The sequence below is a fragment of the Camelina sativa genome, chromosome 1, assembly GCF_030686135.1.
Source record: "Camelina sativa cultivar CO46 ecotype springtype chromosome 1, ASM3068613v1".
Lineage (NCBI taxonomy): Eukaryota > Viridiplantae > Streptophyta > Magnoliopsida > Brassicales > Brassicaceae > Camelina > Camelina sativa.
In genome coordinates, this window is record NC_141880.1 from 26,784,447 (window position 1) to 26,790,446 (window position 6,000).

Consider the following 6,000-nt stretch of genomic DNA (forward strand, 5'->3'; position numbering starts at 1 on the left):
ACTTTATAAATAGAGTTGATAGACTTTACAAAACAAAATAGACTTTATAAATGGATAATTATATTGATCTTTAAATATTATATTGATCTTTATAAATTATTAAAGATGATACATGAATATGTGAGATAACCGGGGACATAATAGATAATTAGATATGGATCATTTCAACTTCGTGATCTTATTGTGTGGTGAATATTGTAAGAAAGTATGAAAATAATGACTTATAAGAGGTTAATATAAAATAGACAATGGAGATAAACCTTTTAAACCATTAAAAAAAAAACAATATGAGATATACATATCATATAAACTCTAAGCTGTTACAATGATATTTGATTTGATTTTTTTTAACCCATACAACAACAAAAAAAAAACACAAAACAAAACAAAAAAAAAAGAGATTTGAGATATAGTGGAAGAAGATGAGAGAATGAAAGAGTGAGAGACTAAGGGAATAAGATAATGTGTATTTATAGGAAGAGAAGTGATGAAAAATTAAATCTGGAAAAATGAGAGTTAACATTGCCATGCTACCAATATATGCTATGTCTTGTTTTAGGTTGACGAAACATCAATGTCGCCGAATCACAAGTACCATGGCAAGTTTCTGGTGGAACGAAAGTGAGGACAAGCATAAAATGCATTTGGTATCGTGGGAGAAGATCACTGAGACGAAGGAGTGTGGTGGCCTTGGTTTTAAAGATATTGGCAGGTTCAATCAAACCCTTTTGGCCAAGCAGGCTTGGTGACTGTTAGATGCTCATGAGTCTCTATTAGCTAGAGTGTACAAGGCTAAGTATTTTGTAAATACTAGTCTTTTCGAAGCCAAGATTGGCTATAGACCTTCCTAGGCACAGTGTTCTTTTTGGTCGGGAGCTGTTGGAAAAAGGTGTAATGAAGTCTCTAGGAGATGGCTTGAGCATTAGTGTTTGGTTAGACAAATGGATTTTTGACGAGGTTCCAAGGCGTCCTCTCAACAGAGAAATGCTGGTAGAGTTAAATCTGAAGGTATCGACATTGATAACATCATAAGGGGAATGGAACACCACACTCCTGCAGAGGCTTTTCCCACAGGATGATGTGTTCAAGATACAATCATTTTCCCCTGAACTATGTCTTCATGATTGTTACGTGTGGGCGTTTACAAAGGATGGTAAGTAAGCTGTGAAGAGTGTGACCAGGCTCCTTACTAATGAGCATCAGCTGGGTTAATCTTCCAGAAGGGGTCAGAGTTGTGAATGAGATCAAGACAAGGATATGGGGTACTGATAACATCATTATTTTACTCATTTTAGGTATAGTTTTCATATGGATTTAGGACTAGTTTGATGAGATTTCAGGTATAAAAGTTCTATTATCAATTATTTCAGGTTTCAAGAAGGTTTTACAGGTTTTATAGCAAAAAGGACCCAAAGACAAGGAAAATACGTTTCAGGACAGATTCAGAGCTTTACAATACGGGCCACTTTTGAAGATATTCCAGAACTCACATTTTAGCGTTCTTGGTGTGTATGGAGAGCTGAAAGAGTCATCTTTCTCATCGAAGTGGAATCAAGTTAATCCATTCATTCATCTACGTGTTATAAACCAACGTGAAGAGAAGCAGCCAGCCGATGGGCTTTTATTGAAGGCCTGACCAGCGACCATCACTGCAGCCCAGTCTAAGCCTCTTCCACGGTCCAGAAGCCTCTCTCGCTGCCCCTTGTCCTGCACTTAAAAAGAAAAGACGTTTCTACCCTTACAAACCCTAAACCTAGACAAAACCCTATAAATACTCTTAAGACCTAAGGTTTTGAGATGTGCTTCCTTTGTGCCTCTAAGTTCTTCATACACGCCACCAGCAGCCGACCTAGAGACGACCAGAGACTCCTCTACCCCCGTCGAAGCTCGTCTTCTCTCTCCTCCTCTTAGAAGCCATCGCCGAAGTCACCAATCTCCTTCTACTCTTTCTAGTTCTTTCATACGTTCATTGCTTTTGGGATCAAGTTACTTTTGTGACAAATAGAGAAGTTTCCTTTGAACCCTTTTATGTTATTTGAATCATTTTTGATGCTATACTTTATAATATCAATGTCGTTTCTTTGCATCATGAGCGAGTAGTTTTATTTGTTAGGTTTTATGGGGTGATTCAAGGGGAATTCATAGGTTCGCTTTAATTAGGTTGTTAGATCTTATTTCCGTTTATATTAGATTTCTTTTGGGACATCTTTATCTTAATGCATGTGCTTGGATTGATCACCAAGTGCTGATCTATAGAACGGGAGCGCTAACCGCGTTATCCTACTTCTCCGAACTAGTGTTATACCGAAACCTCGCGCTGTAACCTGCGTAAGTTGAGTTGCGGAGTTTGGTGAATGTATCGAACTTGTTTTACTAGCTGGTTGACATGCGTCGTTGCCTGCGAAAGTTAAGTAACGGTGTATGAACACTTTAGACTTTCATTCTATGATAGTAGCTTGTTAGTTCATTAGTGTTTCGTAGTTGAGAACCTAGACCGAAATTAATATTTACTTGTTAGATCTTGACACTTAATATTGCTTAGAACCATGAAAACCCTGAGATGACTCCCAAAACGCCCAACGCCTTAGTCTTATAGTTTTAAACCGTTTTTATTTATTTGCAATAGTTATTAGGAAAACCAAAACTCCAATCTCTTTTTTAGTCTTAGCCATAGTTCTTTCTCTTTTAATTCAATTTGTGTTAGCTACTACTCTCCGTGGGATTGATCCTAAAATACTACACTAATTAACTGTGCACTTTCAGTCGTTGTGTAGTCTTTTGAGGTAAAAGATTTGGAGTGAAATTCTAGACACATCAAAGCTTTTTGGTGTCGTTGCCAGGGAGTAACTAGCTGCCCATTGAATTTGATAAGAACTTTCTTCTAAGATACTTTGAATTTTCCTTTGGAATTTTTCAATTTTAATTTTAATTTTCTTGTTTTTCGATAACCTCTATTTTCTCTTTTAGTTTCTGTTTTTGAAATTTGTAGTGCATGACTAGGAGTCATCCCTCCGGAACCGTATCTTTAATTCAAGACATTGATCGACTAGAACGTGAGCTTAGGAAACTTCAAAAACAACAACTCATGGCCGAAGAAAGGAACCAGGACCAAGGTCCCCTTAACCTCGACCAACCGCTGATACCTCCTGCCCTCAACGACCAAGGAGAACCAATTCTCGCACAAAGTGGCAACCCCAACCTTGTAGCCGCTGATCCGCAACTCGAACCTATAGTTGGCCGAGACAACCTACAAGCTCCTCGTAATGCTAATCCTCTAGGCGTGGGACACAATCTCGATGTTCCTCCTCACCAGCCTGCTCTCGTCGCTAATCCACCACTACCTAAAGCTGGCAGAAGACAACCTTCTTATGTGCACCCTCTAAGATGTGCCGCACCTAACCGGTACCATAGCCGGTTATGATGCTCCTAACCAATTTGTTCAAGACCATGCTGCTATCCGTATCACTTATCCTGCACGACGTGATTACGAGATTAAACCTCAAATTATTGGTTTGGTGAAGCAAAATCAGTTCCACGGCCTTTCTATTGAACATTCGATGGACCACATTGATCTTTTTGAATAAATCTGCTCTACAACAAGAACCAATGGAATTCCTGAAGATTACTTGAAGTGTAAGCTTCTTCCTTTCTCTCTAGCCGACAACGCTCATAGATGATTAAAGTCTCTACCTACTGGATCGATCACTAGTTGGGAAAGATGCAAGTCAGCCTTTCTCAATCACTTCTACACAAAGTCGAGATCCAACTCTCTTCGCAACAAGCTGCAAAGTTTTCAACAAGGACTGGTCGAATCTTTTTATGAAGCATGGGAACGTTTCAAGGACTATGAACGTTACTCCCCCATCATGGTTTTGCTCAAGGTAACCTCTTAAGTACCTTATATAGAGGATTACCCCCTAAGTATCAACTTTCACTCGATACGGCCAGCAATGGAGGTTTTACTACGAAGACCTTTCAAAAAGGATGAGCTCTCATTGACAACTTTGCCGCAAGTAGTAGCAACACTTGCACTGATTTTGATAGAACCATCCGTTCTAGAAATTCTGACGCAAAGGAGATTGCCGATCTTAAGAACATGATGAACCCACTTCTAAGGAACCAACAACGTGGAGTAAACTCTTGTGAGACAATTAACAATGGAAACATGGAGCCTTTCCAAGAAGATTCTTATGACAAAGAAGAAGAAGTCAACTATGTTGGTGCTCAAGGATACTACCAAAACCGAGGGTACAACAACAACTTCAACAACAATTTTAGAAATACTTCTAACCTTTCTTATAGGAACACAAATGTGGAGAATCCCCAAGATCAGAATTCTCCTCAGCAATCTAACCGCTTTCAAGGCAACAATTTCGGTGGAAACAACAACAAGCCGCCTTTCCAAATCGGACCAGCCCAAGCACCTACTTCTCAAGCTGATGCCTATGTCGATACAAAGATGCAAGAGCTCCTTGTTGCTTTTCAAAAGCAGTCAAGGGACATCAACTCAAGGATGGATAACATCTATACTGAACTGAATGGGAAGTTTGAAAGCATTTTTATCCATGTTAAGAAGCTTGAAACTCAAGTTGCTCAAACCGCTAATGCCGTTCCACGCCAAGTTGGTGTACTTCCAGGAAAAGTCGAAGAGAATCCTAAAGGATATTGCAATGCTATCTCAGCCGTACTAGCCCTAACCTACCGTGAACCCAAGCCTATGGTACCATTTTTTGACTATCATGAAGATATAATTCGTATGACATGTCCATTTGATGAAGAAACAGTAAGCCACTGCCCCTTAAGGAGACTGCCTAAAGCTGAAGATTCTAGACGCTACACTAGGATTGCGAGACATATCGCCGTCCAACCTCAGTTTAGTCTTTGGAGACTCATCGCAAAAGGTTCCCAACGGATTTGTTCAAGACCTAACTCTTGTTGTAGGAGATTGCATAGTCCCTACCGATTTTTGCATCTTAGAGATGGAAGACAAGACCGAGAGACCTTTGATTTTAGGAAGACCATTCCTAGCTACTGTTGGAGCTATCATCAACCACAAGTCAAAGAGGACAACGTTTGCCAACATCAACAAGAATAAGTCATATCCGACTATCTCTAAACCGAAGCTATGGCCAACCAACCCATTACATGAAGAGCCGATGGACCCTAACATCAACAAGCTGAAGCAATTCAACAAAGGAGCAACCACAAGTACCAAAAACCTACTACCCAAGCCGCCTAAACCACCTAAGCCACCTCAAATTTCCAAGATCAAGATCATACTTCCTCCTGAGCTAAGTAGCGAGAGCAAGAAACAGATCCAAGAGATGATAAGGCATACTAAAGAAGTTCTTCTTCATGCAAAAGTTTTTGAAACTTCCGCAAAAGGACAACTTGTGATTTAAGCTGGAGCAGACTATCAATATATCAAAGGAGCCGAAGGAGCACTGATTCCCGAAGCTAACTCTTCTCAAGCCTAACTTGGCCGCTAACGTCGAGCCAACGACGTTAAACAAACGCGTTTCTTGGGAGGCAACCCATGTCTAGTAATTTTTTATTTTTTTTTAGATTTAATTTCTTTTACTTTTAATATTTTTGCATTTTAGTTTCAGGTTTTCATATAAAAAAAACAAAATAGAAAAATAGAAAATAGAAAAGCCAAAAAGAAGGAAGAAGAAGGAACATGGATTGACAATGCACACTATGACTAGTGGCAAGTACCACCTACTGACCGGCCATGTTCAATGTGACCGACGTACGCCAAAGGCAACGGATCATCGCCGTCCTCACGTGATCGATGCCAAGAGTCCCCACTAGTTGTACCAACCGTAGACGATGCCATGTCGGACGTACTATGTACCATGTGTCATGTACTACGTACCACATACCATGTACTGCGTACCGTGTACCATGTCCCGCGTACCATACCAACCATTTGTTGCTGTCCGCGACCATTCATCCGTGTACCGCGAGACTAATCCGAACCACCACAATCCTACCACC

General features: G+C 40.1%; 1 non-coding gene across 1 annotated transcript; it reads right to left on the bottom strand.

The window, feature by feature from the left end:
- Window positions 1–3,765: 3,765 nt before the first annotated feature.
- Window positions 3,766–3,873, bottom strand: LOC147950461 (small nucleolar RNA R71). Its single transcript, XR_015565550.1, has one exon. It is a non-coding gene; the product is annotated as a small nucleolar RNA R71 (small nucleolar RNA).
- Between the last annotated feature and the right edge of the window lie 2,127 nt (window positions 3,874–6,000).